Source organism: Choloepus didactylus, chromosome 3 (assembly GCF_015220235.1).
Source record: "Choloepus didactylus isolate mChoDid1 chromosome 3, mChoDid1.pri, whole genome shotgun sequence".
Classification (NCBI taxonomy): Eukaryota; Metazoa; Chordata; class Mammalia; order Pilosa; family Megalonychidae; genus Choloepus; species Choloepus didactylus.
The window spans coordinates 34,755,832-34,781,342 of NC_051309.1; the positions used below are offsets into that span (position 1 = coordinate 34,755,832).

General features: G+C 35.0%; 1 pseudogene; it reads right to left on the reverse strand.

Annotated features, from left to right (window-relative positions):
* Positions 1-10,220: 10,220 nt before the first annotated feature.
* Positions 10,221-12,062, reverse strand: LOC119528579 (annotated as a pseudogene).
* Between the last annotated feature and the right edge of the window lie 13,449 nt (positions 12,063-25,511).

A 25,511-nucleotide genomic window follows, 5' to 3' on the forward strand; every position in this document is an offset into this window, starting at 1 on the left:
AAAATAAGGTGGCTTACAAACTTACACAAAAGCATTTAAACTCACTTAAGCTTAAACTTAAGGAAATGGAAATTAAAGTAACAATGATGTTTAAATCCATCAATCTGGCAAAAATAAAAAAGCTATAATATCCACTTTAGCAGAGGTGCAAGGAAGAAATGGTTTTCTCATTATTACTTGTGAAAACAAGAATTGTTACAATGTTATTTTTGAAAACTATCTGGCAACATCTATTAAAATTAAATATCCACATCCCTTTGTCTTCCAGAAATCTATCCCATATAAATAAATTTTAGAGGCAAAATGAATTGAAAAATGAAGTGAATGGGCTTAAAGCCAGATTGAAAACAGGAGCAGCAAGGTTTAGTCAACTTCAAAATATAGCAATAAAAAAAATCTATTATGAAGAACATATTGAAATAAAAAGTGGAGCATCAAAGTGCTTTGAGATGGTATTGAATGGTATACTATACATTCATGGAATAGGGATCTGAGAAAGAGAAAATACAGATAATGTAGCAGAACAAAATATTTTTATAGAAAAACTGGACAAAATTGACCTCATTTTTTGAGAAAAATAAAAGTGTATTTTCAAGAAGATTTATGAGCCCCACACAACTTATTTATAAAGGAAATCACACAGAGTTACCTGATAATCAGCCTAATGAAAGACAAAGATAAAGATAACATTTTTTAAACATCCAGAGAAAATTGACAAATGAGCAATGATATTAATTAAGGCTGAATATTTGTCAGAATCAGTGACAGCCAAGACACACTGAGACAACCTTTTTAATATACTGAAAGAGAAAAAAGAAACTAAAACAATGGAGCATCATCCCAGAATTGTAAATTCTGGGAAAATATCCTTCAAATATGGAGGCAAAAAATACATTCTTGGATAAATATAGACAGAGACTCAAATATCAGCAGATCTACATTTTAAGAAATGATAAGTCATTTATTTTTTCAAGCTGAATAAAAATGAACCAAGATGATGCAAACTTAAACTTACAGGATGAAATGAGGAGCAGTAGGAATGGCAAATATTTTGGAAAGTTCACACAAACATACACACAAATATATACATGCACATATATAATTAGTATAAAATATAATATATACATAAATGTATTATTTTAAAAGACATTATTTAAAGAAAATTATAATAGTTAATATTAATACAATATTAACTGTTAGTATGATATCAACTCTACATAGATGGAATAGGAAAAGTATTCATATTATAATCCTATGGTAATCACTAAAATTTAATGCAAGTTATATAGCTAAAAGCTAACAAAAGTAGAATATAAAAATATATATTTGATTAAAAAAAGCAGATGAAAAAATAAACTAATATTAGAGGGACAAAAAACAGGAAGAAATGGCAAAATGGTAGACATATTGTTAAACAATAGAAAACAGTGTGCTAAATGTAAATGGAGTAAAAACACCAAATAAAAAGAAGGACTTGTCAGCTTGAATAAAAATTAGGACCTGATTCTATGCTGCCCACAAGACAAGAATTCTTAGTGGTGAAAGGAATAACCATCAAAAGCTGAGATGGTTAAAACAACATCAGTAAAAAAATACCTCAAGACAAGGAGTACTTTCACAGATAGAGAAATTTAGTAATGAGAAGCTGATAAATATTATGAGAAAGAAGGTATTTAAAAATGAGCATAAAAACTGAGGATGAAAAAATATGAAGCCACAGCTGATAGAACTAAAGGGAGAAATAAACTAAATTATAATCACATTTGGAGAGGTATACATCATAAATATCTGGAATACCTCTCAATTAAATAGGCCAAATTGATATTTATAGAAAACTACACCAACATCTGCATACACAAATCTTTTCAAATCCATGCCAAAACATCTTGTATGATGGGCCAGAAAATAAGCCTCAATAAATTTCAAAAATTTGAAATCATGCAGAGCTTAATTTGTGGCTACTATATCAAATTAGAAACCAATAATAATGTTAGAAATCCTTAAATATTTGCTAGTTAACCAACATACTTCTAAATAACCCATAGATGAAATAAAAAGTCACCAAAGAAATTAGAAAATATTTTAACAGATTAATAGTAATTAATAGAAATGGATGATCAATTCCATTTCTAGACATGTACTGAGGAGAAATGAAAATATATGAAAAATACTTTTTTATGTCCATACCACCTTTTTTTTTTTAAAGACCCAAACTGAACACAACCCAAATGTCTATCCATAAAGGAATGAGTAAAAAAAAATACTGTGGTGAATCTATATTATGGACTACTGCTCAGCAATAAAAAACAAAAACAGAAAAAGCAAAAAAAAAAAAAAAAACACAAAACAACAACAACAACAAATAAACTACTCATACCTTAAACATAAATGAATCTTAAAGATATGCTGAGAGGAAGAAGTCTGTATGAATATAGCCAGAACAGTCTACATGATTCAATTGATGTGAAGCAGAAAGAACAATCTTTGTTGAAAAAAGTCAGAAGATGTGTTTGTGAGGAAATTTGGGGCTTGACTGGGAATGGCACCAGAGAACTTTTGGCAATGATGGAAATGTTCTGATTTAAAAGGTGTATCTGTTTGTTGAAACTCATTGAATTGTACATTTATGATTCATTCATTTCCTTGTATGCAAATTTTACTTCTTAAAACATAAATAAAAAAATGAAGTCTGTTTCCCTTTTGCAGTGCTATGGATTAGCTATTGTGAAACTATTTTCTGCCTGACTAAATTAATAAATGTACTAAGGATAATGGATGTTAGTTTTCTCATTGTTTGAAAAGGCAGCTATCAAGTATCAAAATGAGACAGGCTAGGATGTCTCTTATAGTGCTAGCCCAGGATTGTAGCTATCAATAGGAACTCACAGCTTTTAGTATATGTATGTTTATAGGTACATAGGTACATATAGTATAGATATATATTTATGTATGTGTAAATCTTTCCTAATTCTTTCCTCTGATAGGACCAATAATTATTAAAACTCATCAGAAGCAATGAGCACATTTTACACCCATATCTTCTTTTCTGAATACCATTTCCAATAAAAGGAGGCAGGTTCTTTTGAATAAAGGCCGATTAGGGGTGGGTCAGATAAAGAACAAGATAAACATCACACATATTATAGCAAAAAGAAAAAAAAAAAAAAAAGGAGCTGCCAAGGGCCAAATCTGGATCAATTTGTGAAAAAAATAAATTTTTATAGTAATGGATTATAACTCATTGAATAAAATAAGCAGCTGTGAGTTCATGCTGCTATGGACAAATGAATAAAAAAGGAATGAATGAAGGAAGAAAGGAAGGAAGGACAGAAGGAAGGAAGGAAGGAAAAAAGCTAAAGGAAAAGCTTTTCTTTATAGAGAATGAAAGATAATAAATAGAGAAGGACTGATAATATTAAAAATAAATTATCAGAGATGCTAAAACTAGTGGAAGGTAGTTTGAGGAGGAATAGAATGTCACCACAGACTCAATGTATCTCCCCACAAAGTACTTATTAATAACAGTGGGAACAGTAAAACTTTACAGTGGATAAACCTGGCAGACACCTTAAGAAAGTGACCAAAATTAATACCAGTGATATTAGAATAAAGTCATACCATATGTCTGTGCACCGAAAAGAATACAAAATCATTTCTGTGGTATTCCTGCTCCCCAATGCCTAACCTGAAAATATTCATGATGTAACATCAGCAAACCCCAATTTCAGACACATTCTATAAAATAACAGGCTTGTACTTCTTGAAAATGTCATGGTCAATAAACACAAAAAAGGTTTAATAATTCTAGATTAAAATACAATAAAGAAATATGATAAATAAATTCAATGTGTGGCCCTGACCTTGATATTATACCAGAATAGAAAGGAAAATACATTATTCAAATAATTAATGCAGTTTGGATATAGATTGTGGGTTGTATAATATAGTAATAATATTCAATTTTCTGATTTTGATCATTGTACTATGATTATGTAAGAGAATGTCTTTGTTCTTATGAAATACAAAGTGAAGTGTATATATGCAAAGGGCCATTATAGCTCCAACTCACTCTGAAATATTCAGAAAGAAATTATATAGAGAGATAGTGTGAGAGAGAATATAAAGGAATGGTATAAAATGTAAACAGCTGGTGAGTCTGGTAAAGAATGTACAAGAGTCTCCTGTAAGTATGCTGACAATTTTTTATGCCTTAGAGATTATATTAAAACAGAAAAGGAAACATTGCATCCATATATGGTATTCTAAAATGAAAATTTTCAGATAATGTGACAAAGATTGAAAACAGTATAGTTTTAGAGAAATAAATATTTTAATGATTTTAATTCCTTAGATTTATAAGAACCATTTAAGTGAAGATTTTGCTTGTTGGGATTTTAAGCTTGCTTATTCAGGCATTTTTGTGCTTGCAAAGAAAACTGAGCAGTTTAAATTGATAGTAAGTTAATTTCATAAGATTTTCAAGTGAAGCTGTTAATTAAAGAAGAATTTAGCTGACTTGTTCTTCCTGTAGTCAGTGCCTCTATAAAAGGTGATTTTTTGAGGACATGAAATTTTATAGATTGATAGATAAAAGGACATAGAGACTTAAATATAACTAATTTTTTGAATTTGTAGCAAAATATTAAATACAGAATCCAAAAATAAACAAAACAAAACAAAACAAACAAAAAGCCAATGTGGTTTCTGCTTGCTACTACCTGGAATATACTGTCTGTATTGGGACTCACATACTGAGTGCATTCATACTCCAGATATTTGCAATTTATTGACTGCCTCTCCATCTCCCCTCTATTTTGCCAAGAGGAAAACCATCTGCAACAGAACTGGGAAAATTCCTATTGATTTGAGATTAAATTGGAGTTTTTACAACTCAAGATCTTGGTGAAGAAGCAGGAATCAATTTATTCATATAAGTCAATGTATGATATCGCTAAGAATTGGAGAAACATACAAATAGTAAACCTCTGCTTTGTTCTCTTTGAGAAAGCTGAGGTCACTTAGGAAATAGTTAACCATCCTCTGGGGAGGTTAGTTCTTACATGTGAAGTATGGTTCCATAATTTTTGACATACTTGTGTTTTATTATATTTGACAGTGCTTAACAATTAAAGACACTGTATATTAACCTCAAAGTCTTAAAGCAGTTCTATAAAATGACATTTGCACTTGTTTTTGTTGAGGAAGGACTTACCTTGATTGCTGATTTGCCTTTTGTATCATTTGATGTTTTAGAATCTTGACACATCTGCAGATTCAGGCTAAAGAAATGTGCTGAGGTGGAGAAATAAACGAGAATAAGATCTGTTTTTCAAATTTTATATTATATCTGAGATAAACTGAAAAATAAACTGAAATGTTATAGGATAAACTCCTACCCCCAGATATACTTACTATAGAATAAATTAAAACAGTAAAATAGTTAATTTTCTATTGCTTGAATAATTCCTAAGATACCTTCTTCAAACCATCTTAATCAAATTATAAGAATTATCTGAAAAATAAAATTTAAGAAAATACAACCTCTATTCCCAAAGGAACTAAATATTTTGTTTGTTTTTAAATAAACTTTCTTTTATGGAACAAGTTTAAGTTTGCAGAAAAATTGAGGATATAGTGCAGAGAGTGCCCATATGCCCCATAGCAATTTCCTCTATTAATATCTTAAATTCATATGGTATATTTATCATAATTAACAAAACCAATACCGATGCATTATTATAACTAAAGTCCACAATTTATTCAGATTAACTTGTTTTTTGCTAATGCCCTTTTTCTCTTCCAGAATCCCATCTAGGATACTACATTACATTTAGTAGTGATGTCTCCTTAGGCTACTCTTAGCTGTGACAGTTTCACAGACTTTCCTTATTTTTAAAGACCCTATTTTTAAAGAGGAGTGCTGGTTAGGTATTTTGTTAGGTATCTGATATTTTTCTCATGTTTAGACTGGGATTTGAAGTTTAAGGAGGAAGACTACAGAAGTAAAGTGCTATTTGCATCACATAAGAGGACACATACTATCAGCATGGTTTATCACTGTTGATGTTGATCTCCATCACCTTACTGAGGGGGTATTTGTTAGATTTCACCACTGTAAATCTGCACCTTCCAAATTGTACTCTTTGGAGGAAGTCCGGTAAAACCCACACTTAAGACATAGGGGATACTTGAGGGCTGAGTATCTAATTCAAATATTTGGAATTGCTCTGTGAATTGTCTCTTTTCCATCAATTATTTGTCTCTTTTCCATCAATTATTTAAATAATATATTTACTTCATATAACTTTTTTTTCATATTTTTGGTTATAATCCAAATTTACATTATTTTTGTTGCTCAAGTTGTTCCAGTGTCAGTCATTGAGAGCTTTCTTCATGGACTCCTGTATTCCTTTAAGAAATTCCCATCAATGTGGAATTTTTTTTTAGCACTTCCTTACTTTCTGGCACTACAAGATGCTCCAGGTTCATCTTGTGTATTTCCTGCCCCATTCATAGAATCAGTCATTTCTCCAAAAAGCCATGCTTCCTTTTACTGGAAAACGGCATTAGAAATTAAGATACAGGCACTGGGTGTGCTTGTTGCTACTTGGGTGTCATCTCTTTTAGGACCTGTCTGCTGACAGAGCAAACAAATATATGCATATGTGCTAATTTTGTACATCCATGTAAATATCAAATTTTTATATGTAAACATCTGTGTCTATATTGTTAGATATGAGTTCTTTCTGATCTCTCCAACTCCAATCCATTACAACATAGACCATTCTAGATTCCTCCTCTTGCCTATTTGTAAATCCCCATTTCAACACTGTAAAAAGCTGGCTCCTCCTATCTGCCATCTAACCAACTCAACTGTTCAATTCCATTACATATTCACAGCAGTATCAGAAGCACTAAACTGTATCCCCATAGGAAACATTATCAGCTAGAGTAAGGTGCTTATATACAGTTCTTTTAACAAAGTGATTTAGGTCAGCACCTTTCCCACCCCCTACCCTCATTATCCCCTTCAAGTGATATTACTGCATATATTTATAATACAGTTAAATTGTCATGTCATGACTTCCAGGAGTGTAAATCTCCCTGTCAACAAGGGGCATGACTCCTGGGGATGAGCCTGGATTTGGCATCATGGGATTGAGAAGGACTTCTTGACCAAAAAGGGGAAGAGAAGTGAAACAAACTGAAGTTTCAGTGTCTGAAAGATTTCAAATGGAGTCAAGAGGTCATTCTAGAGGTTATTTTTATGCATTTTATGGATATCCCTTTTTAGTTTTTAATGTAATAGAACAGCTAGAAGGAAATACCTAAAACTGTTGAACTGTAATCTAGTATCCTTGATTCTTGAAGATGATTGTTTAACTATATAGCTCATATGGGGTGTCTATGTGATTGTGAAAATCATGTGGCCCACACTCCCTTAATCTGATATGTGAGTAGACCAACAGAAAAAAAAGGGGGACAAAAATTAATGAATAATGGGGGGGGGGAGTATGAAATGTTTTCCATGTTCTTTTTTACCTTTTTTTCTTAATTTTTATTTCTTGGAGTAATGAAAATGTTAAAAAAATTGATTGTGGTGAGAAATACACAACTGTATGATGATACTGTGAACTGGTTGTACACTTTGGATGATTTTATGGTATGTGACTATATCACAATAAAATTTCATAAAAAATTGTCATGTCAGACTCTGCATTCATTTTTGGTATCCCTTGATCTCCTAAATGATTTTTTTAAAATTTGAATATGTGTTTGAGATTCGCCCATTCACTTCATGGCTTGATAGTTCATTTTATTTTATCACTGATTAATATTACAATGTATTGATTTGCCACAGTTTGTTTATCCATTTAATTAATGAAAGATCTAAATTGATTCCATTTTTAGGTGATTATGGATGAAGATTTTATAAATATATATGTTCAGGTTTTTGTGTGGACATGAACTTTCAAAACAGGTAGATACCAAAGAGCACAATGACTAGATCATGTGATAAGAATATGTTTCCAAAGTGGTTGTACCATTTGCATTACCACATGCAATGAATTAGAGTTCCTGTTGCTCTGAATCTTTGTGAGCATTTGGTATTGTCATTTTTTTTTAATTTTTTTTTAATTTTTTGGCTAAAGTCATTCTAATATTTAAAGTCAATCTAATATCATTGTTATTTTACTTTGCCATCCCTTAATGACAAATTATGTTGGGCATCCTTTCGTATGCTTATTTGCTATCTGTTTATCTCCTTTGATGAGCTTCACATCTTTTCCCCATATTATCATTGGGTTGTTTCTTATTTCATTGTTGATTTTTAAGTATTTTTTGGATACAATTTTTTTTTCCCATTCTGTGGCTTAAATATGTCTTTAACAGAGTTTTCAATTGTAATGAAGCCGAGCTCATCGTTTTATTTCTTATTTCACAGAATTAGGGAGTATTCCCTCTGCTCTATTTTCTGGAAAAGACTGTGAAGAATTAGTTTAATTTATTCCTTAAATACTTCATAAAATTCCCTAGTGAACAAGCCTGGCACTTTCTTTTTAGGATATAATCGATTATTGATTCAAGTTCTTTAATAGTTATAGGCCTATTCAGACTACATCTCCATATGTGAGTTTTGCTAGTTTGTGTGTTTCAAGGAATTGGTCCATTTTATCTAAGTTACCAAATTTGTAGTATAGATTTATTTATAGTGTTCCTGTATTATGCTTTCATTGTCCACGTTATCAGTAGAGATGATGATATTAGTAATTTGATTCTTCTTTCTTTTTTTCTTGGTTATCCTGGCTAGAGTTTATAAATTTCATTGATATGTTCAAAAATACAGCTTATGGTTTTGTTGAATTTCATTCTTTTGCTGTATTAATTTCATTGTTTTCTTGGGTAGATTTTATAATTTCTTTTCTTATGTTTGACTTAAATTTCATGGAAACTTAGATTATTGATTTTAGAGCTTTCTTTTTTTTCTAATATATGCATTTAATACTATAAATTTCCTTCTAAATACTGACTTTGCTGCATCCTACAAATTTTAAGTTGTATTTTCATTTTCATTTGTTACAAAATATATTTTTACTTCTCTTGGGACATCTTCTTTGACCTATTGTTACTTAGAAATGTGCTGTTAATCTTCAAATATTTGGGTATTTTCCAGCTATCTTTTTGCTATTGATTTCTAGTTTTCCATTGTGTTATGAAAACATACTTTATATGACTTCTATTTTTTCAAAACCGGTAAAGTATGTTTTACAGCCGAGAATGTGATCTTTCTTAGTGAATATTCCATAAGAACTTGAGAATATTTATTGTTATTGTTGAATGAAATATCCTCTAACTATTAATTGTATCAAGTTAACTAATAGTACTTTTGAGGTAACTCTACATTTACTGCCTTTTTGCCTGCTTGATCTATCCATTACTGAAAGAGTGGTGTTGAAACCTCCAAGATGTAACAGTGCAATTTCCTATTTCTCCTTTCAGTTCTATTAGTTTTCCCTCATGCATTCTGACCCTGTGTTGTTAGGTGCATACACATTAAGGATAGTTATGTCTTCTTGGAAAATTAAACCTTTTGTCATTAGTTTCATTTATTTTTTTCTCCAAGTTTCCAAAGATTCTTCATTTCTTTATTTCTGTATTTAGCTCTAAGTTTCTGAACTACATCATTTTCCTTTCCCATGAAGAAGTTCTTTTAATATTCTTGCAGGACAGGAACTGCTGGGGATAAATTCTCTCTTTGTATGTGTGCCCCTTCAGTTTTTCTTTTTCCCCAGTGTTTAAGGAATTTTTTTTAAAAGCAAGAATATTATAATCTAAATTATGTTTCCTTGCTCAGTTATCAATTGTTATCTAAAATAGAAGTGACATTCTGAGCTATTCCATGGTAAAGAATTACAAAATTAAAGAAAGGAATGCTTCAAATTTTTGTACTTTGCTGAAAATTCTTTTTCCCAGGGACTATAAAACATTAATTTATTTTTATATGTTACTTTTTTTCTGTTTTAAAACAATAAGTAATCTAGGACTAGAATTATGTTTGCTAGACCTGATATTTGCTCGATATATAAGGTTCAAAGTTTCCTTTCCCTTTTAAATTTATTTTATATTTTCCAATTTTTTCTACAATATTTAAGTTTCTTCATGTTTAGATATTTTTCTTCAGTGAAGCACACATTTCTTCTTGTGGTACCTGATCAATTTTAAACAGTTGGAACACCAGTGGCACTGTTAACTTCTTTCTGGGCAGCCTTTTTAGCTTGGTGAGCTTGTAGTACAGCTACAGCTTCATCAACCTTAGAGCAGAGAGACTCTGGTGATCCAAGATTATGAAGAAGTTCTGAATTTTAATCCCCAACAACATGCCAGTGATTTTACCAACAAGGGTAGGGTGCATGACCTGAATAAGGGGAAAAAGCCATTCACCCAACATCTGCTTTACGTATTGAGGAGGGGCAGATGACAACATGGAAGCAGTCAAAAATTCCTGACCTTGTACATGAACAGCAGGCTGCTGAATGGTAACTTGTGGCTGTGCATTAAGATGTTGTAAATTGCGAACTCCTGCAGCATATTTATGTGAAATGGTGCAGACAGCAGGAGTAGCTGCAGCTGCAGCAGCCACAGGATATTAACCCATTGTCTATGTTGATGTATTAGCAACACGTTGTGTTGACATGACTCATGGACCCTGTGAAGAAGCTGGTTGCATAGTAATAAAAGGTGGTCTAGAGACAGCTGGGCAGATAGCATTGGGCATATTTTGGAATGGATGAGGTCTCGCACCCTGAGCACTCCAACAAGGACTTGGTCTTAGTTGAGCAATTTGGCTATGAGGATGGTTTAGAGTCTGTGGGATAGTTGCCGTGAAGTAACCTGAAGGAGGTGCTGGCTGGTACAGGTTGATTACAGGGTTGGACACAGCTCTTACACTTGCCATTCTCTGCATATCCTGGTCAGCAAGGTGATCCTGGCATTCTTCTTTGCGCTGAACTAAAGCTACATACAATGGCTTGGTGGCCACAGTTCTACCATTCATTTTGGTAACTGCTTTAATGGCTTCTTCTAGGGGGGAGAAACATACAAAACCAAATCCTTTGCTGCAACCACCCTGCATCATAACCTTTGCACTAATGATTGTACCAAATGGAGAAAACTCTTTCTGGAGAAGTTCATCAGCAATACCATCATCAAGATTTTTCACATTAAGGTTAACTCCCTGGTATCTGGTGATCCTATCTTGCTTCATCTGTTCAAATTTGTGCTTAAGTTCCATCTGTCCTTCCACTTTTTTCTGAGCTCGACCAATGTAAATTTGTTTTCCATTGAGTTCCTTTCCATTCATCTCATCCACAGCTTTCTCTGCATCTTCATACCTTTTGAAGCTCACAAATCTAAAACCTTTGGATTTTCAGCTTTCATCAGTTATTACTTTCACACAGAAGGCAGGTCCAAACTTGCCAAAGAGATTCTTTAAGGCACTCATCATCTATGTCTTCTCCAAAATTCATGACGTAAACATTGGTGAACTCTTCTCATTCTTTATAAGACTTACTTAAATTGTCCAGTAAGTATTTTACAATCATTTAGAAGCATCCCATTCATTTCTTCAATAGCTCTTCCAGTTGCTTCCTGTGTCTCAAAATGTACAAATCCATAGCTCTTGGGACCATTTTCATCACAAACCACCTTACATGAAAGGATGTTACCAAAAGCAAAAAATGTATCATACGGTGCTTTATTATCAATAGATTTGTCTACTTTTGCTAAGTGATGGATCATGGTGAGACCACGTGTTGCATACTGGCCTGCTCTTGATAACATCAGATTCATAGTGTCCAAAGCACGCTCTGCGTCTGCCAGCCACTGGAAGTTCACATACATATAGTCCAAGGAGTGGAGGTGCTCATCTCCCTGCAGACCTGGATGGAGAGGATGGGCCCAGCTTGGCAGAACTTCTTGTGGAGCATCACGTTGGTAATGTGGGGGTGTAGGTCCCCCACGAAGAGCGAGGCTATCAGCTAGCTGGGGGTACTGTGGTTCATCTCAGCACGGCTGCCTCTAGAGTCATAGGCCACAATCTTTCTGTGAGGGGAAAGCCAGGGCTGGGGCCAGGAGCCTGAGCCAGGGGGAGGGGAGCGGGAGAAAGCGCAGAGGGACAAAAATCAACCAGAATTGAAAACTACTCAAGGGCCACAGAACCAGATGGATGCCCTGCTGCTGGCTGCTGGCTGCTGGATGGGGAGCAGGATTGGTAGTGTCAGGTCCCGGCAGCGGGAAGGCCTTGGTGTCTTGGTTCCTTCTTGGAGCTACTGTGAGGCTGCAGGCGGGTCGGTCTCAGCTGCTGGTTCACCAGGTTGTTTTATAAAAGAGGGAGAAAAAGAAAAGTCTCCAGTGGGGGAGATGTGAATTTTTTGTTGTTTTTTAAAAGATTTTTTTTAAATTTTGTTATTCATTTATTTATTGGAATTTTAAATAATAAATGTGTGTTCCAAGATTGGAGCACAGATTCCACACTCTCAGTAATAACCACCAGGGATAAGGGGCTCCTTCTGTTTTGATACGTAATTTCAATTGATATAGAACCTAGGTTATTGGATTTTTTTTTCAGTGCTTTTAATATTTCGTTCCACTCTCTTTTTAAGTGTTGTTTTTTTGACAAGATGCCTATTGTAATTTTTGTGTTTGTTCCTCTATAGGAAAGATGGTATTATTCTTTGAATTTTTTCAAGATTTTCCCTTCATCTTTTACTGCTGCACTTTGAAAATAACATACCTGGGTGTGGAGTTTTTGGCATTTACCTTGCTTGGTGTTCTCTAAGCTTTATATCTATGATTTGTATCTATGATTTGATGTCTGCCATTAATTGTGGAAAATTCTCAATCATTTTGATCTCAAATTTTTCTTCTACATACTTTCTTCTCTTTCTGCTATTCTAATTATATGTATATTACACCTTTTAAAAATTGTCCCTCAGTTCTTAGATATTAAATTTTGTTTTGTTTTTCATTTTCTTTCCTTTGCATTTCAGTTTTCGAAATTTCTATTGACACATTTTCATGTTCACTGAATTTTTTTCTTGGATGTACAACTGCAGATGAGCCCCTCAAAGGCATTCTTCATTTGTGCTACTTGGCTTTGATTTCTTCCATATATTTGTTGTTCTTTTAGAAAGTTTCCATCTATCTGTTGTCTACTTATTACTTCGGAGCCCTTAACATATAAATCATAATTATTTTAAATTCCCCATCTAATAATTCCAAAATCTATATCATATATGAATGTTTCTGGTACTTACTTCATCTTTTTCAGAATATTTTTTTCTTGCTTTTTATCATGCCTTAAATTTTTTTGTTGTTGAAAGCTGGACATGAAGTATTGCATAATTAGAAGTGAGGTAATAAGCCTTTAGCATATGATTTTATGTTAATTTGACTAGGAGGTGACCTATGCTTAATGTTTGTTATAGCTTTGGATATCAAAGGCTAAACATTCTTTTAGCTTTAATACACTATTATTATTTTGAACCCCTTTTTATTTGAAGAGAAAGTGTCACATAATCTTATTATTATATATCAATCTTTTTGTGGGCCTATGTCCCTGGTCTGTAACTTTACAAGGGTTTCTTAGATTTTTGTACCCCCTTAAGTGATAAAAGAAAGCTAGATTACCCTTCCTTTTGGAAAGATAAGGCTTTGGTAAAGTCTTTTTGCCTGCAAAGTAGACCTTTGTTATGGAGAACATTCTGGTTCCATTTCCCCTCCCACTGCCAGAGAAAGGAGATGATTTTCTTGGCTCTTTCACCATGAGTATATTGTGAGGTTCCTGTTGATAGTACTCTTGAAAGTGGGTGTTCTAGTTTGCTAATGCTGCCGGGATGCGAAACACCAGAATTGGATTGGCTTTTATAAAAGGGGGTCTATTTGGTTACACAGTTACAGTCTTAAGGCCATAAGTTGTCCAAGATAATGCATCAACAATCGGGTACCTTCACTGGAGGATGGCCAGTGGTGTCTGGAAAACCTCTGTTAGCTGGGAAGGCATGTGGGTGGCGTCTGCTCTGGAGTTCTGGTTTCAAAATGGATTTCTCCCAGGACGTTCCTCTCTAGGCTTCAGCCCCTCTCCAAAATGTCACTCTCAGTTGCTCTTGGAGTGTTTTTCCTCTCTTAGCTTCTCCAGAGCAAAAGTCTGCTTTCAAAGGCTGTCTCCAAAATGTCTCTGTCAACTGCAATTTCTTTCTCAGCTCCTGTGCGTTCTTCAAAGTGTTTCTCTTGGCTGTAGCAAGATTGCTCCTTCCTTCTGAGCTTTTAAGAGCTCCAGTGAACTAATCAAGGCCCATGCTGAATGGGTGGGGCCACACCTTCATGGAAATTATCGAATGAAAGATCTTGCCCACAGTTGAATGATCACATCTCCACAGAAACATGCATTCAGAAGTCTCCAACCCAATCAACACCACTATGTTTCCTGCCCACACAAGACTGCATCAAAGATAATGGCATTTTGGGGGACATAATACATCCAAACCAGCACAGTGGGGTGTACTAAGATTGCTGCCCCAGGAAATTTTCACTCTCACAGTAGTCCACATTCAGCTCCAGCAAATTTTCAAAATTACCACTTAATTGTTCCTAGAAATTTGTGTCTACTGGTTTCTGTTCCAGGTAAACTCACTGTGGCTGGGATTATCTGAATTCCCCTGTCTCTCCAGATTTCAATGTAGCAGTTTGCCTTGTTACTTCAGTTCTTTTCAGGTCCAGGAGAAGTCATTGGTTTTAAATTTGTTGATCTTTTTTTCATGTTGTAAGGATGGGGTAACTACTTCCAAGCTCTTTACGTGTCAAAGCTGAAATTGGAAATCTAAATAATATTTTTAGTTTTTCATTGGCTAAAGCCTTCAATGTCTGTTGTTCTGTATTACTGAGAAAAAAAAAATATTTTGTCACCCTGCCTTAGCAATATGTAATTTTTAAACTAAATGATTAATGAATAAATTTCCCATGGATCTTCAAAGCACTGAACAGCAGATGAATTTCTTTTTGATTTTAAATATTTTTTTTTAAATCTGTTGATGCTTACCATTACATTGAGTAGGAATATGTCCTATGCATCTGTTATTTTACTGATTTATTAGGAATATGCTATGAGATGTGTGAATTTGAAACCCATTTGCTAGCATTTACTTTATTCCTAAAGCAATAGGAATGAGCTACAAACTGTAAAAAGTCAGTTTTGGAAAAAATAAACATAAACTTTGCAAACTAGAGAATAAAACAATGTAAAAATATGTTTCTTTTGTTTGTTAAATTCATCAAGAGCCACTTGATCTTAGAATAAAAGGGATCATAAAAATGTATTACCTGGGTTAAAATTGTCTACAATCAAATGAATAAAAGTTAATAATAAAACATTATAAATCAAATTAATCCTGATGTGCCAAAGTGATCCAGAGAATAATGTGATCTGCTTGAATACTTAAAAAAAAAAATGAATGTTAGTACCTTGAATTATGGTCCCATGTTTGAGTATAAGATATAAGGCACATATTAAAAAACAAAACTATAATTCAGGAAATAGCATATATTATTATAAAATACTGATATAATGTTATGTGTGTATAAAACTCATTTCATGTGAAGTAATTCAAAGGCTACTTCATTTTTTTTTTTTAATTTTATTTTGAAATAAATTCAAACTTACAGGAACAGTTGCAAAAACAATACGAAACCCATACACAGAACTCTAGCATACCCCAACCCCCATCCTCTGATACCCTGATCCACCAGCTTTAACATCCTGTCACACCACCATTTCTTTCTTTCCCTCCCTCATTCCCTCCCTATCTGTCATCCATCATCTATTGCTCTGTCTTCTGAACATATAAGAGCAAGCTGCACACATACTTGAACAAACAATATAATTCACATATACATTTCCCATGAACAAGAACATTCTTTTATGCAATCCCATTAAGCGCAGCTAAGAAGTTCAAGAAATTCAACATTGATAAAAAGCTTACATTCTATATTTCCTTTTTTTTTTTATGTCCCAGCTGTGTCCCTTTGAGCCTCCTCTCCTCCATCCTCAGATCCCATCCAGGATCATCCTTGGCATTTAATTGTCATTATCTATTTACAATGTATTTTTTTTTTTTTCAATTGTGGAAACACATATACAGCCTAAATCTTCCCATTCCAACCCCTCCCTAGCATTCCATTAGTGGGATTAATCACATTTAGAATGTTGCAATGCCATCACCTTCCCACCATCCATTACTAGAAATTTCCCTTCACCCCAAACAGAAACCCTACACTCATTTCTTAACTCTCTATTGCCCTTTCCTCCACTTCTCATAACCCATACTCTACTTTTCATCTCTATGGTCATATTCCCTGATACTTTCTTTGTGTCTACCATGGGACTTATATTTAATTCTTAAATCTATAACAGTCTTGTTTTTCTTTGATATCAACTTAACTTCAATAGGACATGTAAGCTATGTTCCTATACTCCTCCATTCCCCCACCTTTATGTAGTTCTTGTCAAAAATTGCGTATTTTACATTAAGTCCAAAACCACTGATTTATCATTACAGTTTATGTATTTTAGATCCTGTAGGAAGTAAATAGTGAGGTTAAAATTCAAAAACACAGTAGTATTGGTATTTATATTTACCATGTGATCCTTACTGGAAATCTTTATTTCTTCATGTGGTTTCAGTCAACTGTTTAGTGTCCCTTCCTTTCAGCCTGCACAGTTCCCTTTAGCATTTCTTATAGGACTGATCTACTGGTGATGAAGTCCCTCAGCTTTTGATTATCCGGGAATGTTTTCATCTCCCCCTCATTTTTACCCTCCAGTTGTTTGTGAATTTTCTAATGGTTATTGACTTCTATTTGTATTCCATTGTGGTCAGAGAATGTGCTTTGAATAAATTCAATTTTTTTTTTTTTAATTTATTGAGGCTTGTTTTATGTCCCAGCATATGGTCTATTCTGGAAAAAGATCCGTGATCACTAGAGAAGAATGTTTGTCCTGCTGATTTGGGATATAATGTTCTATATATGTCTGTTGAATTTCTCTATATTTCTTTCTCCTATCTTTGTTTCTCTGTTGGTAGGGCTCTCTTTAGTATCTGAAGTAAGGCAGGTCTTTTATTAGCAAAATCTCTCTGGATTTGTTTGTCTGTGAAAAATTTAAGCTCTCCCTCAAATTTGAAGGAGAGTTTTGCTGGATAAAGTATTCTTGGTTGGAAATTTTTCTCTCTCAGAATTTTAAATATGTCATGCCACTGCCTTCTCGCTTCCGTGGTGGCCACTGAGTAGTCTCTGCTTAGACTTCTGTTGTTTCCTTTGTGTGTGGTGAATTGCTTTTCTCTTGCTGCTTTCAGAACTTGCTCCTTCTCTTCAGTATTTGACAGTCTGATCAGAATATGTCTTGGAGTGGATTTATTGGGATTTATTCTATTTGGAGTTCACTGGGCATTTATGCTTGGTGTATTTATATTGTGTAGGTTTGGGAAGTTTTCCCCAACAATTTCTTTGAATACTAGACTTTTACCCTTCTCTCCCCCTTCTGGGACACCAATGAGTCTTAAATTTGGACGTTTTATTTTATCTATCATATCCCTGAGATCCATTTTGATTTTTTTGATTCTTATCCCCATTCTTTCTTTAGTTTTTCATTTTCCATTCTGTGGTCTTTGAGGATGCTGAGTCATTGTTCAGTTTCCTCTAATATTGTATTATGAGTATCCAGAGTCTTTTTAATTTGGCCAACAATTTCTTTTATTTCCATAAGATCATCTATTTTTTTATTTACTCTTGCAATTTGTTCTTTATGATTTTCTAGGGTCCTCTTTATGTCCTTTATATCCTGTGCCATGATCTAGTTGTTTGTCTTTAGTTCTTTGATTAATTGCACCAAGTACTGTGTCCTTCTGATTTTTGATTTGGGCGTTTGGGTTTCAGTTCTCCATATTGTCTGTTTTTATCATATGCTTTAAAATTTTCTGTTGTTTTTGGCCTCTTGGCATTTGATTTACTTGATAGGGCTCTTTCAGGATATAAAAAATACCAATCTCTAATTTGTCAGATCTACAACTTGGTGGCATACACTTTCTCTAACTAACCAGCAGATGGCATCTGTGAGTCACCTATTCCCCTCAAGTCAGTTCTCCCCAACTTTGTCTTTGTGGTGTGTGGGGATCTGATTCTTGTGGGGTTCAACGGGTGCACTAAGTTTGGGTGTGTTGTTGGTACTGTCCACCCTGAATGTGGGGCATGTGTCTGGGTGGTTAGGGAGGCAGGGCAGCTTTAATTATCAAACCTCCCAGGTGTTCCTGGAGATTAAAGGTTGTTGCAAGAGTCTGAGCCTTCATTTCAGTCTTGCCCCAGATTGTCTCTGCCACTGACCCACAAGTCCTTGGTATTGTCATAGGGTCCCTGGGATTTTCAAGTGGGTCCCCCTTCTCTGCCATGCTCTTCCAGGACCTCTGCTGAGAGAAGGCTGTGCCCCATCACAAGAGTGTGCCAGACCTCCAGGGAAGCCTTGGGCCATGGAGCCATGCAGGGGCATTCCCAGCCTGCTGTAAAGATGGTTGAATGGGGCATGTTAATTTCCCCCTCTTCTCACAGCTCTGCCTTCCCAACTCCAGGACAATTAGCTGTGCACTAAAGGCCACTGTCCATGGCTGATATTGTGCTGTGGGTGTGGTGCTGTGGGAAAAATTCCCCATCACAATGGGACCCTTGGTGCAGCTCTGGGCTATGGCTCCGGCCCTGGGCAGGAGCGTCCCCAGCCTGCTGAGGAGACATCTGCAAGGAGTATGGTTTCTTTCTCCTTTTGCCTCCCCTCTGCCCCCCTGCCCCGAGACAATCAGCAGCTGGTGTGGGAAGGGCTACCCTCCATGCCAGACACTGAGGCATTGGCACAGCCTGCTCCTGCTGTGCTTCACTATGGGGTTCTCACTGCCTTATCTACAGCCGCCCCCAGTTGTTTTTTTTTTTTTTTTTTTAAGAAGTAGTCCATCTCCAAATGCCAACCCACAGTTTCCCCACATCGCAGCCCAGCCACCAGACTTTCAGCCGGCTCACTCAGTCATTTCATAATGCAGACTCCTGGTTTCAACAAATGCAGTCCCTGTGGATTTAGCAGACCTTGTCCTGCTGGTGCATCCCTGGAACTGATCTTCTGGGTCACTTTCTGGCTTTTATCTAGTATTTTTCATGGAGGTATTTTTTTGCCCTGTCTCACCTAGCCACCATCTTAAGTTCTCTCAAAGGCAACTTCTATGTTATTTTTTATTCAGTTTTATTGAGATATATTCACATATCATACAGTCATCCATGGTGTACAATCAGCTGTTCACAGTACCATCATATAATTGTGCATTCATCACCTCAGTCTATTTTTCACCATTTTCCTTATACCAGAAAGAATCAGAATCAGAATAAAAAATAAAAATAAAGAAGAACACCCAAATCATCTCTCCCATCCCACCTTAATTTTCATTTACTTTTTGTCCCCATTTATCTACTCATCCATCCATACACTGGATAAAGGAAGTGAGATCCACAAGGTTTTGCATTCACACTGTCATGCTTTGTAATCTACATTGTTATATAATCATCTTCAAGAGTCAAGGCTACTGGGTTAGAGTTGAGTAGATTCAGGTATTTCCTTCTAGCTATTCTAATACATTAAAACCTAAAAATTGTTATCTATATAGTGCATAAGAATGTCCACCAGAGTGACCTCTCAACTCCATATGAAATCTCTCAGCCACTGAAGTTTTATTTCATTTCATTTGACATCCCCCTTTTGGTCAAGAAGATGTTCTCAATCCCATGATGCTGGGTCCAGATTCATCCCTGGGAGTCATATCCTGTGTTGCCAGAGAGATTTACACCCCTGGGATTTATGTCCCATGTAGTGGGAAGGGCAGTGAGATCACCTGCCAAGGTGGCTTAGTTAGAGAGAGAGAGCCACATCTGAGCAAAAAAGAGGCACTCAGTGGGAGACTTTTAGGCACAATTATAAGCAGGTTTAGCCTCTCCTTTGCAGTAACAAGCTTCATAGGGCAAGCCCCAAGAAACAGGGCTCAGCATGTCGAGCTTTCAGTGCCCTTTGTTTGTGAGAACATCAGCAACAATCTACCTCCTCTTCAACAGTAAATAGGTACATCCCTCTCTCCATGTTTTCTCCAGCATTTTATCCCTATTTATATTTTTCCTATGATTTTACACAGATATATTCATATAACATACAATTATCCACAGTGTACAATTAGTTGTTCACAGTATCATCATAGAGTTGTATATTTATCATCACAGTCAGCACTTTTACATATTGATCACTATGAAAAAGTTTTGCTTTGTTTTGTTTTTGGTGAATAATAAAAAAGATAAGAAAAATAAAGTGTCATACAATGCAATATATTAGTATGGACAGAAAACAACATTGCTACCTAGAATCCCATATCCCTCCCTTATATCCCCCTCTCATACACATTTAACTTTGGTATATTGCCTTTGTTATATTTGATGGAAGCATATTGCAATGTTACTGTTGACCATAGACTCCAGTTTGCTTTGATTATGTTTTTTTTTTTTCCCAAATACCATCCGTTTTTCAACACTTTGCATGGTTGACATTCTTTTGTTCTCCCATATATGAGAACATTTTTATATTTGTACATTTAGTAACAGTCATTGGCCACTCCAGTTTTTGCCAAGTTATACGGTCCCAGACTTCATCATCTATCTTTACCTCTGGTGTCATACATTCCCCTATTCCATCTCTTTCAGCCTTACTCACAGACATCTTCGTCCAGTGTACTAACAATATATTGTGCTACCATCACACAATATTATGCTATCTATTTCTGGATCTATACAATCAATCCTACTGAACATTATGTAGTACTTCAGCATCAAATGCCTGATCTCTACCCTCTTTCTATCTCCCAGTAGCCTGTGTTATCAGCTTTAATTCTCAAAGTTTTCTTTTTATATTAGAGAGATCATACAGTATTTGTCCTTTTGTTTCTGGCTAACTTCACTCAACATAATGTCCTCAAGGTTCATACACATTATTATATGTTCCATGTCTTTGTTCTGTCTTACAGCTGCATAATATCCCAGCATGTGTATATACCCCAGTTTGTTTATCCACTCTTCCACTGATGGACATTTGGGCTGCTTCCATCTCTTGGAAATTGTGAATAATGCTGCAGTAAACATCAGTTTACAAATGTCCATTTGTGTCTTAAATTTTAGTTCCTTTGAGTGCATACCTAGAAATAGAATAGCTGCATCATATGGCAGATCTATACTTAGCTTCCTGAGGAACCTCCACACTGTCTTCCAATGTAACCACACCACCATTCTACATTCCCACCAGCAATGAATAAGTGTGCCTCTTTCTCAATATCCTCTCCAGCCCTTGTAATTTTCTGTTTTTTGGATAATGGCCACTCTGGTGGGTGTGAGATGATATCTCATTGTGATTTTGATTTGCATTTCCCTAATAGCCAGTGAAGCTGAGCAACTTTTCATATGTTTTTGAGTCATTTGTATTTCCTTTTCAGAAAAGTATCATCCATGTATTTTGTCCATTTTTAATTGGGTTGTTTGTCTTTCTATTATTGAGTTGTAGGGTCCATTTATATATTCAGGCTATTAACCCTTATTGATATATGGTTTCCAAATATTGTCTCCCATTGTGTAGGCTGCCTTTTTGCTTTTCTGACAAAATCCTTTGATGTACAAAAGTGTTTAACTTTGAGAAAATCCCATTTGTCTATTTGTTCTTTGGTTGCTCATGCTTTGGGTGTAAGGTCTAGGAAACCACCTCCTATCACAAGATCTTTAAGATATTGCCCTGTTTTCTTCTAAGAGTCATATGGTCTTAGCACTATGTTTAGGTCTTTGATCCCCTTTGAGTTAATTTTTGTATAAGGTGTGAGGTAGGAGTCCAGTATTATGTGTCAAAGTCAGGTAGTGTAAGATTTCCTACTTCATTCCTCTTTCTCAAGATATTTTTGGCTATTCAGGGCACCTTGCCTTTCCAAATAAATTTTGTTATTGTTTTTTCTATTTCTGCAAAGTAAGTTATTGGGGTTTTAATTAATATTGAATTGAATCTATAAATCAGTTTAGGTAGAGTTGACATCTTAATTATATTTAGTCTTCCAATCCATGAACATGGTATGTTCTTCCATTTTTTTCAGGTCCTGTTTGATTTCTTTTAGCATTTTCTTGTAGTTTTCTTTGTATAGGTCTTTTGTGGCCTTCATTAAGTTTATTCTTAAATAATTGATTCTTTTGGTAGCTACTTTAAATGTTTTTTTTTTTTAATTTCTTCCTCTTGTTGCACATTTGTGTATAAGCACACTACAGACTTTTGTGTGTTAATCTTGTAGCCTGCCAGTTTGCTGTATTGTTTGATTAACTTAAATATGTTTGCTATAGATTTTTCTGGATTTTCTACATATAGAGTCATGTCATCTGCAAACAGTGAAAGTTTAACTTCTTCCTCTCCAATTTGGATGCCTTTTATTTCTTTTTCTTGCCTAATTGCTCTACCTAGAACTTCCAGCAAAATGTTGAATAACAACGGTGACAGTCGGCCTCCCTGTCTTCTTACAGATCTTAGAGGGAAAGCTTTCAATCTCTCCCCATTGAGCATGATGTTAGCTGCCGGTTTTTCATATATTGCCTATATAATATTGAGAACATTCCCTTCTATTCCTATCTTGTGAAGTGTTTTCATCAAGAAAAGATGTTGAATTTTTTCAAATGCCTTTTCTGCACCAATCGAGATGATCATGTGATTCTTTTGCTTTGATTGATTGATGTAGTGTATTACATTAATTGATTTTCTTGTGTTGAACCAGCCTTGCATACCTGGAATAAATCCCACTTGATCATGGTGTATAATTCTTTTAATATTCTGCTGGATTCTACTTGCAAGTATTTTGTTGAGGATTTTTGCATCTATATTCATTAAGAAGGTTGGTCTATAATTTTTTTTTGTAGTATCTTTGACTGATTTTGGTATTAAGGTGATGTTGGCTTCATAGAATTTTGGGTAACTTTCCCTTCTCTTCAACTTTTTTGAAGAGTTTGAGCAGGATTGGTATTAAGTCTTTCTTGAATGCTTGGTAGAATTCATATTGTGAAGCCATCTGGTCCCGGGCTTTTCTTTTTTGGGAGCTTTTTGATGACTGACTCAATCTCTTTGCTTGGGATAGGTTTGTTGAGGTTGTCTATTTCTTCTCTGGTCAATGTTGTTTTTTTACGCTTTTCTAGGAAGTTGTCCATTTTGTGTAAGTTGTCCAGTTTGTTAGCATATAGTTGCTCATAGTATCTTCTCATTATCTCCTTTATTTCTGCAGGGTCAGTAGTTATGTTTCCTTTCCCATTTCTGATTCTATTTATTTGGATGTTCCCTCTCTCTCTCTCTCTCTCTCTCTCTCTGTCTGTCTGTCTGTCTCTCTCTCTCTCTCTCTCTCTGTTAGCCTAGCTAGGGGTCCATAAATTTTGTTGATTTTCTTGAAGAACCAGCTTCTGGTTTTGTTGATTTCCTCTATTGTTTTCCTGTTCTCAGTTTCATTTATTTCTGTTCTAATCTTTGTTATTTCTTTCCTTCTCTTTGCTTTGGGGTTTATTTGCTGTTCTTTCTATAGTTCCTCCAGGTGGACAGTTAACTCCTCAAATTTTGCTCTCTGTTCTATTTTTTTAAATATTTTTTTTATTTTGAAATAAATTCAAAGTTACATGAATAGTTGCAAAAACAATACTAGCCCCATACACAGAATTCCATCATACCCTGACCCCCCTCCCCAGATAGCTCAATCCACCAACTTTAACAGGCTGTCACATGGCTATTTCTTTCCCTCCCTCCCTCCCTATCTATCATCAATCATATATTTCTCTGTCTTCTGAACATATGAGAGTTAACTGCACACATCCTTGAACATACACTATAATTCACGTATGTACTTCCCATGAACAAGAACATTCTTTTATGTAATTCCATTAAGCGCAGCTAAGAAGTATAAGAGATTCAACAATGATACAATGCTTACATTCTATATTTCCTTTTCCTTATGTCTCAACTGGGTCCCTTCGAGCCACCTGTCCTCCACCCTCCAATCCCATCCAAGTTCATCCTTAGCATTCAATTGTCATCTAGTTAGACTGTCTTTTTTTTTTCTTTTTTCAATTGTGGAAACATATATACAGCCTAAATCTTCCCATTCCACCCCTCCCTAGACTTACCATTAGTGGGATTAATCACATTTAAAAGGATGTTATGCTCTTTCCCACCATCCATTACTAGAAATTTCCCTTCACCTCAAACAGCAACCCTACACTCATTTCTTAACTCCCCATTGCCTCTTCCCCCATTTCTCTTAATCCAAACTCTACTTTTCATCTCTATGGTTATATTCTCTGATAATTTCTTTGTGCTTACTGTGGGGCTTAAAATTAACCTCTTAAATCCATATCAATCTTGTTTTTCTTTGATACCACCTTCACTTCAATTGGGCACATAAACTATGTTCCTATACTCCTTCATTCCCCCACCTTTATATAGTTGTCTAAAATTACATATTTTACATTGAGTTCAAAACCACTGATTTGTCCTTAGAGTTTCTGTATTTTTTATCATGTAGGAAGCAAATAGTGGAGGTATAGTCCAAAAATTATTGACTTCTATTTGTATTCCATTGTGTTTGGAGAATGTTCTTTGAGAATATTCAATTTTTTTATTTTTTTTAATTTCTTGAGGCTTGTTTTATGTCCCAGCTTATGGTCCCTTCTGGAGAAAGATCTGTGATTACTAGAGAAAAATGAGTGCCCTGGTGATTTGGGATGTAAGGTACTATATATGTCTGCTAAAATTCTCTATATCTCTTTCTCCTTTCTTTGTCTCTCTGTTGGTAGAGTTTCCTTTAGAATCTGAAGTAGGACATGTCTTTTATTGGCAAAGTCTCTCAGCATTTGTTTGTCTGTGAAAAATTTAAGCTCTCCCTCAAATTTGAAGGAGAGTTTTGCTGGATAAAGTATTCTTTTCTGGAAATTTTTCTCTCTGAAAATTTTAAATATGTCATGCCACTGCCTTCTCACCTCCATAGTGGCCACTGAGTAGTCACTACTTAGTCTTCTGTTGTTTCCTTTGTATGTGGTGAATTGCTTTTCTCTTGCTGCTTTCAGAACTTGCTCCTTCTCTTCAGTATTTGAGAGTCTGATCAGAATATGTCTTGGGGTGGGTTTATTTGGATTTATTCTATTTAGAGTTCGCTGAGCATTTATGCTTTGTGTGATTATATTGTGTAGAAGGTTGGGGAAGTTTTCCCCAATTTCTTTGAATACTCTTTCTAGACCTTTACCCTTCTCTTCCCCTTTTGGGACACCAATGAGTCTTAAGTTTGGAAGTTTTATTTTATCTATCGTATCCCTGAGATGCATTGCAATTTTTTCAA